This window comes from Carlito syrichta, unplaced genomic scaffold (genome assembly GCF_000164805.1).
Source record: "Carlito syrichta isolate Samal-C Ts95f unplaced genomic scaffold, Tarsius_syrichta-2.0.1 Scaffold309198, whole genome shotgun sequence".
Lineage (NCBI taxonomy): Eukaryota > Metazoa > Chordata > Mammalia > Primates > Tarsiidae > Carlito > Carlito syrichta.
In genome coordinates, this window is record NW_007253294.1 from 237303 (window position 1) to 249376 (window position 12074).

Genomic DNA, 12074 nt, shown 5'->3' on the forward strand with positions numbered 1-12074 from the left:
ACTCACCTCAGCCTCCCAAGGCACGGGATTACAGGCTGAGCCACCGAGCCCAGCTTCCCAACCAATTTTTAAATGTTTGTAGTAGAGATGAGGTCTCGCTATGCTGCCCAGTCTATTCTCAAGCTCCTGGGCTCAAGCGATCCTCCCGCCCTGGCTTCCCAAAGTCCTGAGATTACAGATGTGAGCCACCATGCCCAGCCATTGACTACCTCCTTTCTGACACATTGTTGTGAACTCACAGCTGTGAGTACTTCCAAGTGTCCCCCAAACACTTCTCAAGTGGCCAGTCCCATGCTACCACTCAAAGATATAGAGCATCAGTAGTCAGGACTGGGAGTATATTCCTGTAGGTGGTGCACTGCACAATTCAGCAGTGCTGTTTATTTATTGTTTATTTTTGTAGTTGGAGTCTCACTCTGCGCCCAGGCTAGAGTGCAGTGACATGCTCATGGCCACTGCAGCCTCAACCTGCTGGGCTCAGGAGATCCTTCCGCCTCAGCCTTCCAAGGAGCTGGAACCATAGGTGCGCACCACCACACCCAGCTAATTTTTTGATTTATTGTAGAGATGAGGTCTCGCCATATTGCCCAGACTAGTCTCGAACCCGTGGGCTCAGGCAATCCTCTCGCCTCAGCCTCCCAAAGTGCTGGGGTTACAGGTGTGAGCCACTGCACCCACCAGCAGTGCTATTTAATGACATAGAACACCAACGCACACAGCAACTTCTGGCAAACTTGATTCATAAGCCGCTGAAGTTCCAAATGCCTTATCACAAAAAACAAAGACTGAATTGTTCCAAATTTAAGAGACATGAGAACTAAATACAGTATGTGATTAAGAGCTGGATACTGGAACAGAAAAAATATATTTTTTTCTTTAAAGCACATTTTTGGGGCAATCAGCAAAATTTGAATAAGGCGCATAGTACTGTGTCAGTGTTAATTTCCCTATTTTGGTATTAAACTGCAGTTATATTTGGGAAAAATATACACAGCGGTTTTTTAAAATTTTTTTTGAGTTGGGGTCTCAGTCCATCGCCCAGGCTAGAGTGCAGTGGCACACTCATGGCCACCCCAGCATCGACCTGCTGGGCTCCAACAATCCTTCTGCCTCAGCCTTCCAAGTAACTGGGACTACAGGCACTTGCTACCATGCCCGGCTAATTTTTTGATTTATTGTAGAGATGAGGTCTCACCAAGTTGCCCAGGCTGGTCTCGAACCCATGGATTCAGGCAATCCTCTCACCTCGAGCCTCTCAAAGTGCTGGGATTACAGGGTTGAGTCACCGTGCCTGGTCTTATAGAAGTTTTCAAGGATAAATAGGGATCATGTCTGCAACATATTGTCAAACATTTCAGATAAAAATAGACTAAAGGGCCGGGCTCAGTGGCTCAGCCTGTAAACCCAGCACTTTGGGAGGCCGAGGGTGAGTGAATTGCCTGAACCCGCTGGTTCAAGACCTGCCTGGGCAACTTGATGAGACCTCATCTCTACCATAAATTGAAAAATTAGCCAGGCGTGGTAGCGTGCACCTGCAGTTCCAGCTACTTGGAAGGCTGAAGCGGAAGGATCACCGGAGCCCAGCAGGTGGAGGCTGTGGTGGCTGGGAGCGGCCACTGCACTCCAGTCTGGGTGACAGAGTGAGACTCCAACTCAAAAAAAAAAAAAAAGAATTGAAGATGCATTTATTGACATCTGAAAACCCTAAATAAAATGGCATAGGCGGTGATAAAACCCTTACAAAAAAAATCAACGCTGGCAGACTCAATACAAAACCAAACCAAATTTGGAAGTCTTGTTTTTCTTAGCATGGCCTGCCACCTAGTGACAGAAAACTAAAAAGCCATCGGATGAGGAAGGAAACACCCTTTCAAAGCTATAGGGGCAGATTAGAAGGCCTGCATTTATTAGTCACTTACTATTTCCAGGAACTATTCCCTTGGGTTAATTCACAAACACACTGTGAGGTCATTGTCCAGACATTGACTCTTTCCCCCACACTGCCTGGTTTCTCTCAGCCGCCTCCCTCAGGAAGGAGCCTCTGGCCAAGGCTGGTCTCTGCAGAATATACACATCCCCAGCAAGGAGTCACAGGGTGCAGGTGACTGAGGTGAGCTGAGAACAATGCGGGCAGCACCCTTATTCACTGTGATTGTAACCACTGTGTATCAAGTTGAATAATTAACTTGCTTGACTATAAAGCTGCTTGCTGTATTGTCCCAAGGTAGGGATTCTTTCTTCACCCCTTGGCTGCCGTTGGTGCCTCCTGGGCGGATTTTTTTCTTCACCAACCAGCAGCCATCAGTGCCGCTTGTAAGTTTTTTTTTTTTGAGTCAGAGTGTCACTGTCGCCCAAGCTGGAGTGCAGTGACACGCTCACGGCCACTGCAACCTCAACCTGCTGGGCTCAGTTGATCCTTCCACCTCAGCCTCCCAAGTAGCTGGAACTACAGGCATGTGCCACCATGATACAGAGACCTGTTAATGTCTGTCCATATTGTCACAGCCCCTAGAAAAGGACATGGCAAGGGCGCAAGTGCTCCAGTACATTCCTGAACAATATTCCTGAGAACTAATAAAAGGGGCACTTCCCCTTGTCTCCTATACACTCCCAGTAAGTAGCTTCAGGGGATCCTTGACTTCCCTGCAGTCTATGCCCAGTCATCTGCAAGATGCAAATCTTCCTTTTCTGAGTGGTTATAAGTTTGAATAATATAGTACCAATGTCATTGTAAGCCTTGTGATTTGTATAACTTTTGTATCAATGTAATCATAGGTTTTATGATTTGCATAGTGCATGATGTCTTAGGCCTTGGAAACTCCATTTACGCTATGGCAAGCTTGAATAACACTTCTGCCAAACCCTACTGATAAAAGCTATGAGATACCTCAGATACCTGGCACCAGGAAGTATGGACCAAAATATGTCACTGAAAGGACAGACCAAGAGTGGGAAGCCATTTTTTATCTTGTTCTTAAACTCTAACACAATGCTGGGAAAGTAGAGGCTGTGTCCTGGAGAAATGCATTTTTTAAATCTTGTTCCTAAACCCTAACACAATGATGAGAAAGTAGAGGCTATGTTTTGGAGAAATGTATACTTTAGGTAAAGATTAATTTTGTCTTTTTAGAAACCCAGACTTCTCAAGCATGACCAGTATCGACCCATTGTATACTGGGTGCATGGTGACCAGGACCCCCCTTAGGGTTTTCTGTCCAGACTTCCTGGTACCAGGCATCAGAGGTATCTCATGGTTTTTGTTAGTGGGGCCCCTGGCAGAAGTGGCAATCAAGCTTGCCTAGAGTAAAGGGAGTTTACAAAGCCTAAGACATCATGCATTAGGCAAAAGTTATGCAAATCACAAAATTTGTGATTACAAAAGTTATGCAGATCACAGGACTTGTGACTGCTCAGAGCTGGGAACCAGTGGAGATTCGATCTTCCAGTAGATTGGATGCTGTCTACAGGGAAGTCAAGGATCCCCCGAAGCTGCCTGTGGGAATACATAGGAGATAAGGGGAAGTGCACCCTTCATTAGCTCTAAGGAATGTTATTCGGGAATGCACAGGAGCACTAGAAACCTTGTCTCGGCCATTCTCTAGGGGCTGTGATAATATGGACAGACATTAGTGGGTCTCTGTGTCACAGGGTCTCCAAGACATTTGCAGGTAGTCAACAAGGAAGTTACAGTCATGTCTACCTGATTGCAACATCTCCAGGGGAAAGGATTTAAGCCAGGACTCAGGGGGCTACACGGCCACACTCATCTAGAGGGTAAGCCCGCCTCCTGTCTGTGGGAAGTGAATCTTTCTTAAATAAATCTTTTCTTCTTTCATCTCTTTGTGTGTTGCAATTCTTTGCATTACTCGGATCTCTGGTTACCAGTGTGCACCTCCGGCATGCCAGCACGCCGGCTCTGGTGATACTGCACACCCCCCCATCCATCCATCCACCCTCACCCTATCTGTACCCTAACAGTCACTATCAATAAATGTGGCTGAAACTCAAGTTCTGTATAATGCTCTGCTGGTCACGTGGCTAATGCATAGGCACTAACAACTCTGGGCTTATAAAAGTGAACTGGAAAATCCTGGAAGGTGAGCAGAACCATTTAAGAACAACCTTGAGTCTGGCTGTAGTTCCAGCTCCTTGGAAAGCTAAGGCGGAAGGATTGCCGGAGCCCAGCCGGTTGAGGCTGCAGTGGCCAGGAATGGCCACTGCACTCCAGTCTGGGTGACAGAGTGAGACTCCAACTCAAAAAAAAAGAGTCATCTGGGTGTGGTAGCGCGTGCCTGTAATTCCGACTACTCAGAATGAAGGCTGAGTCAGAAGGATTGCCGGAGCCCAGCGGGGTCCAGGCTGCGATGGCCGGGAGCGTGCCACTGCACTCCAGTCTGGGCGACAGAGTGAGACTCCAACTCAAAAAAAAAAAATGTAATGTAGAGATGAGGTCTGGCCAAATTGTCTAGGCTGATCTCAAACCCCTGGACTCAGGCAATCCTCTCGCCTCTGCCACCCCTGGCTCATGTACATTCTAATAAACCAATGTCTTTCCCTGATGAGTCTCCAGATGACTTCTTTGGAATATATAAAGAACATTTTGTGCAAGCCTTCACAGATTTGGGGCTACCACATTACACTCACAGATAGGGAAAAAGTTTCAAGGTCACACAGCTAATAAGTAGCAGTGCCAGAACAAAGAGAAATAAATAAATAAATAAACCCACCTAGACACAAATCTAAGGCCCTCAAGAATCTGAACTCCCACACCAGAATGCTCTAGCAACAATGTAACTGGAAGTATTCTTCCCTGTGTCTCCACCATCTTTATTCCTGTAATCAGGCTGGCCACAGCCCCCACCTAAACATTTTCCTCTCCTTTTGTTAATTCCTTGTGTTCTCTTTTTTTTTTTTTGAGTTGGAGTCTCACTCCATCACCCAGGCTGGAGTGCAGTGGCATGCTCCCAGCCACCGTAGCCTCGACCTCCTGGGCTCCAGCGATCCTTCTGCCTCAGCCTTCCAAGTAGCCAAAACTACAGGTGTGCACTACCACACCTGACTAATTTTTTATTTTATTGTAGAGAAGCGGTCTCGCCAAGTTGCCCGGTCTGGTCTCAAACCTACAGACTCAGGCAATCCACTCACCTCGGCCTCCCAAAGTGCTGGAATTACAGTCTAAGCCACCGAACCTGGCCAATGTTCTATTCTAGAGCCACTATTATAATAGAAGAATTAGCATAATTCATAAAGCACCAGTTTCTCTAAATTACATTTCTCAAAGTGTTCCAGGCAATAAGTTTCCAAGTCTCAATCACAGAAAACATACATGCAATTGGCACCTCCCTCTTAAAAACATACAATACATATTTTCTATTATTTTTATTTTTTATTTTTTTAGAGATGGATCTTGCTGTGTTATCCAGCCTTGTCTCAAACTCCTGAACTGAAGCAATCCTCCTACCTCAGTCTCCCAAAGCACTGGGATTACAGGTAAGAGCTACCGCACTCAGCGCAATACTTTTTTTTTTTTTTTTTTGAGTGGGAATCTCACTCTGTTGTCCAGGCTGGAGTGCAGTGATATGCTCATGGCCACCGTAGCCTCGACCTGCTGGGCTCAGGGAATCCTTCTGCCTCAGCCTTCCAAGTAGCTGAAACTACAGGCATGCACCACCACACCTGGCTAATTTTTTGATTTATTGTAGAGATGAGGTCTCGCCAAGTTGCCCAGGCTGGTCTCGAACCTGTGGGCTCAGGCAATCCTCTCACCTCAGCCTCTCAAAGTGCTGGGATTATAGGTGTGAGTCACTGTGCCTGGACTGCATATTTCCTAAAAAGCTCCAAAAAAAAAAATGTTTTGGAGCCAGGCATGGTGGGGTGTGCCTATAGTCCCAGATACTTGGGAGATTGAGGCAGAAGAATTGCTTGAGCTCAAGAGTTTGCAGCCAGCCTGGGCAATACAGTGAGACTCTGCCACACACAAAAAAATTTTTTTTCTGACCTAGCCCAGCCCAGAGTTTCCCAAGCTGCTATGACATGCACGTTTTTTTTCTCAAGCATACCTAAAGAGACTCTAGTGTTCTATGTGCAGCTTAAGAAATACTGTCTAAGGGAGACTAGCAGGGCCTCGGGTCAGGGACAGCGTCTGAACTGGGATCCCAACCCATGAATAAGTCACTTAAACTCTCTGGGTCAAAGTTCCTGCCTCCAAATTGTAAAGCTGACGCGAGACAACATGGAACACAGTTCTCAGTAACTGTCTTGGCTCTCAGTGTCAAGCAGAAAAATGACATCTGACACAAGACCCTAGAAGGGAATGAGGATGCAGGCAGTAGAAAGTTGAATGAGGAAAGAAATGACTGGAATGATGAAGAAATAACACGTTAAAGGAAAATAAGGTCAACAGGAGCTCCTTAGCTGCGTCACTCCTCGCTCTTCATGGATTCCGTATTGGTGAGTCCATCTACTCACGGAAATGTATTTGCAACCCCAGACTCAATACTCAAGGGGCTTCCTGACCATTCAAGGATGTGTGCAGAGTAATTGGAGTCACCTGACGAGCTGAGGTGAACAAGGTGACGCCCTGGTTTCTTGTTTCAGTTATCATACTGTAAATGTGTCCTTTTCATGGTCTAGTTAGTGCTGTATTTTTCACATTTTTGTTCTTTTTTGTTGGTGATTTGCTGTTGAGAATGGCCCCAAGTGTGATGTGCTTTAGGGGGAAAATTTGTGAGTCAGAGAAGTTTCATTCAAACATGAGTGACAGCGCAATGTTAATGAGCCAATGATATATTATGAAATAATGTGTCATTAAATACACAAAGCAAGGATATATATTGGCCAGTTGAGGGCAATGTGATGACCAGGAGCTCTTTGGGAACCCAACTCTGTCTGCCCGCTAAAGGCAAGGGATCATCAGTATTAACTAACTCAGTGCTCACTGAGACTTTATAGAACCAACTTACCAGGAATAACAAGAATTGCCCATATTTGGAAAGCTTGCAAGTCTAAGGAATTAAGGGAAAGAGAATAGGTGGTTGTGGGGGGCCAGTCCCTGCAGAGAGATTTAGGGGGTCCCTGGGAAGTGTGGCAGCCTGGGCAGTGAGACCTCACCTCTACAATAAATCAAAAAATCAGCCAGGCGTGGTAGCGCATGCCTGTAATTCTGGCTACTTGGAAGGCTGAGGCGGAAGGATCGCCGGAGCCCAGCAGCTCGAGGCTGCGGTGGCCGGGAGCGGCCACTGCACTCCAGTCTGGGCGACAGAGTGAGACTCCAACTCAAAAAAAAAAAAAAAAAGAGAAAGAAAGAGAAGGGGGGGAGAAAGAAAGAGACTGGACTCTGTCTAGTGCAGAAGCCGATTTAATGGGGCAAACCGTAAGCCTTTTATCCTAAAGTTTCACAGGCAAGATCACAAGATTTTCACGTGAACACAAAGCCAGGTGGATGAGGGGCATCCCCCACCCACCAGGTGTTTCCTCAAGCATAAGGAAGGACAATCCCAATATTATTTCACTGTTCCTTATGCTTGGTTAATGTTCCTCACAAACAATACAACAATTCTAACATCATAATATTCTAATAATCAATAACTTCTAAAACGTATGCATTCCCAACACCTAATAACAAACTTAAACCCCTAATACCGTTCTATTCTGTACTAATTTTACTTGTACTATAAAAAACTCTTAATTATAGCTCAAACCAGTTCCTAAAGAATGTGACCCAGTCCAAAGATCACACTGGGCCATTTCCAGGAACAATTGATTATAATCTCTTAACAAAATGGCTATTCTAAAGTCCTATATATCGATCCTAATTTCTATGAAAGTTTCTAATTCCTAATCCTAATATATAAAGCTGATCATCAGCAACAAAGCTTCTAAAAACCCAAATATAAACTGTAAATGTACTAAGGCCAAAACCGCAATTAGTAGAAAGTGGGAACAATGAAATTTCTAAAGTTAGCTGTATTCTTATAAAACCTTAAAGTATCATGTTTGATCATGCTTGAACTAACATAATTCCCTGACGTAGCATGACCTATTCTACAATACTTTCTATGAATAAAATAAATTCAGTTTCTATAATAAGTAAAAAAAACCCTACACTAATTGTAACTAAAAAACCGGTTTAAAAGAATGCAGCCCAGCCCAAAGTGGATGCTGGGCCCTTAGGAATGTGGCCCAGTCCAAAGTTTGTGCTGGGCCATTTCTGGTAACTCTAGATAATCATCTATACCATTTAAAGCTGGAAACAACTATCTAAATGTATATACTAATTCTATAAATATACTTTTAAATCTTATTTTAAAAAGCTTGTATCATATATAAGACTCCCAAATGTGACCTGAGTTTGAGCTGTGTTAAGTTTAAAGCCGAAATCGCAGTCTGTGAGAAACGGGAAAAATGGATCCCTAGAGTCAGCCATGCCTGTCATACTCTCAGAACTTCATGCTTAGATCATCAAAGTCCCTGCTAGTGGGTCATGCCAAACAACAAAGAAGGGAGGAGGGAATGGGCCTTCAGCTCCTGAACCCAACCTGGTGGTCTCAGGGTCCGCAGCCCACCTGGATCCCTAACGCTCAGGCTGGCCTCCACAGCTGGCTCCCAACAGGTGGTGGGGCTAACAGAAGGCTTCCTCTTCACCTTTGCTGAAGTTAACTACTCACAAAAGGCAGATGAATAGGAGAAATGGCATACACATTTATTAACATGCACTGGAGTCTTACAAAATAAGATTAAAAAATGGAAGATGGTTGGCCAGGCACGGTGGCTCAAACTTGTAATCCCAGTGTTAGGGTACTGGACAGGGTGAGGATGGAGAGGCACAGGGAGGCGCAGCACTGCAAGCTAGAGGTGCATGCTAGCAACCCAGAGATGCAAGTAGATTGCAAAGAATTGCAACACACAGAGGTGAGAAAAGATTTATTTAAGAAAAGTTCACCCCCCCACAGACAGGGAGTGGGCCTACACTCTAGGTGAGTGTGGCGTCATAGCCCCCCAGAGTCCTGGCTTAAATCCTTTTCTCGGAGATGTTGCATGTGTCTGCCGTGACTGCTGTGACTTCCTTATTGACCACCTGTGGATGTCTTGGAGAACCTGTGACACAGAGACCCATTAATGTTTGCCCACATTATCATAGCCCCTAGAGAAGGGTGTGACAAGAATTTGAATTCTTCTGCACCTTCCCGAATGACATTCCTTAGACCTAATGGAGGGTGTACCTCCCCTTATCTCATAGGCATTCCCAGTGGGTAGCTTCGGGGGATCCTTGGCGTCCCCGTAGATAGTGCCCAATTTACTGGAAGAGTGAATCCCCACCTGCACTCCCTCTGAGCGGTCATAACTTTTGTAATTACAAGTTTCATGACTTTTACAGTCCTTGCCCAATGCATGATGTCTCAGGCCTTGTAAATTCCCTTTACTCTAGGCAAGCTTGATTGCCACTATGAGATACCTCAGATACCTGGAAGTCTGTTTCTGAAAAGACAAAGTCGGTAAAGTTAATTTTACCTAAAGTGTGCATTTCTCCAAAAGCATAGTTTCTACTTTCTCATCATTGTGTCAGGGTTTAAGAACAATATGAAAAATGGCTTCCCATTCTTGATCTGCCCTTTCACCCAGCACTTTGGAAGGCCAAGGAGAGAGGACTGCCTGAGTCCAAGGGTTCGAGACCAGCCTGGGCAACTTGATGAGACCTCATCTCTACAATAAATTTTTTAAAAATTAGCCAGGCATGGTGGTGCGTGCCTGTAGTTCCAGTGACTTGGAAGGCTGAGGTGGAAGGATTGCCTGAGCCCAGCAGGTTGAGATTGCAGTGGTCGTGAGCATGCCACTGTACTGCAGCCTGCGCGACAGAGACTCCAACTCAAAAAAAAAAAAAAAAAAGGGAAGATGGTTGACACGTTTATATCACCTTGAGGTTACAAAGAGCATGGGTGCATAACCAAAAACAGGCTATGGTGGCAAAGACAGGTTATGGGAGGGAGGTGGTCAGAGTGGCATAGGTGGTCTTGTTAGGTAGATGAGACCTCACAGGTAGCAGTCCTCAGAGAATAAATGGCAAATGTTTCTTTCAGGCCTTTAAGGTGTCAGACTCTCAGTTAATCTTTCCTAGACCCAGACAAGGGAGGGCCTCAAAGAAAGCCTGGCAGTATCAACAGATTTTTCTCTACAGATGCAAATCTCCCCTACAAAAGATAGCTTCTCAGCTATTCTTACATTTCCTGCCCTTTTGAATAGCCATCTTGAAATGTGTCAAGGAAATACATTGTGGGGTAAAATATTTTTCTCCTTTAAAGAACAGAATATTTGGACTCAGTCATAATGAAATTCAGGGGACAAGGCTGGGGTGCAGGGGCCCATGCCTGTAATCCTAGCACTTTGGGAGGCTGAGATGGGAGGATTGCCTGAGCCCAGGAGTTCGAGACCAGCCTGGGCAAGATAGTGAGATCTCATCTCCAGACACAAAATTTTTTTAATTAGCTGGGTCGGGGTCGTGAGCACCTGTCATCCAGCTACTCAGGAGGCTGAGGCAGAAGGACCATCTAAGCCCAGGAGGTCAAGGCTACAGTGAGCTGTGATTGTGCCACTGCACTCCAGAACAGGTGACAGAGAGAGACTATGTCTCAAAAAGATAAAAGAAAAAAATTCAGTGGACAGGAGGACAAAAAAAGTGAGAACTCTTTAGATATTAACCAGGCGAGAAATCCAAATTAGGTTCCTTTTAAATAAAATAAGGACTATTTCTAGGAAAATGAGTATGAGTTATAAAAATTGTGTTACTATTCTCTCAAGGTAAAGAATGACTCCAAGCCGGGCTCGGAGGCTCAGCCTGTAATCCCATGCTTTGGGAGGCTGAGGTGAGTGGATTGCCTGAGCCCGGGAGTTAGAGACCCGCCTGGGCAACTTCATCTCTACATCAAAAAATCATCTCTACAATAAATCAAAAAATTAGCAGGTGGAGGTAGCGCGTGCCTGTAGTTCCGGCTACTTGTAAGGCTGAGGCGGAAGGATCGCCGGAGCCCAGCAGGTCGAGGCTGCGGTGGCCGGGAGCCGCCACTGCATTCAGTCTGGGTGACAGAGTGAGACTCCAACTCAAAAAAAGAATATACTTTAGCCAGGCGCAGTGGCTCATACCCGCAATCCTAGCACTTTGAGAGGCCAAGATGGGAGGATTGCTTGTGCCCAGGAGTTTTGAGACCAGCCTGGGCAACATAGCAAGACCTGAAATCTACAAAGAATAAAGTTAGTCCAGGCATGGTGGTGCACACCTATAGTCCCAGCTACTTGGGAGGCTGAGGTGGAAGGATACCCTGAGGCCAGGAGGTGGAGGTTGTGGTGAGCCGTGATCATGCCACTACTGCACCCCAGCCTGGGCATCAGAGTGAGACCCCACTCAAAAAAAAAAAAAAGAAAGGTGGAGGTAGATAAGGTAAATAGGCGAGTCTGGCCAGAGCATGGGGCAGCAATAGGAGAAAAGGAAACACGACCAAAAGCCTCTGATGACAAACTGAGAGTGTGACTTTCACGCTGCAGGGAACAAGCTGAGAGCGCTATTTTGGAAAATTCCCAGAAGCAGGGAGACTCTGGTTTCTCTTCTCATGGAACGGAAGGCTTGGCCTCGGTGACTGTTTCTAAACTTTTCCGAGCAATGCTATCCCCCTGTTCTGATACACACTTTAGGACACTGTGGGGATCACGGTGATGTCTAAACCTCTTTCAACCAAGATTCTGTCCAGCATTACATTTTGTGTTTTGTATTTTTAAAAAAACTGTTTTGCACCATGGCATTGCAATTTACAGCAGGCCCGTCCCGACAGCTCTCCCATCTTCCAACCCCACTTCCGGCCTCCTTGAGAAGCAGTGGGCTGGAGGACGTCTTGGGTTTAAAACTCTTGTTCCTGTAATTAACCACTTCCCATTGCAGGGGAGAAAACATAATTGCTTTCCGTTTTGAGGTCCATGGTAGAAAAACTCTCCTGAAAACCAAAGTCCGGTCAACAAAAGAAAAAGAAGCCCTAGCCAGGCTCGGTGGCTCAGCCTGTAATCCCGCGCCTTTGGGAGGCTGAGGGGAG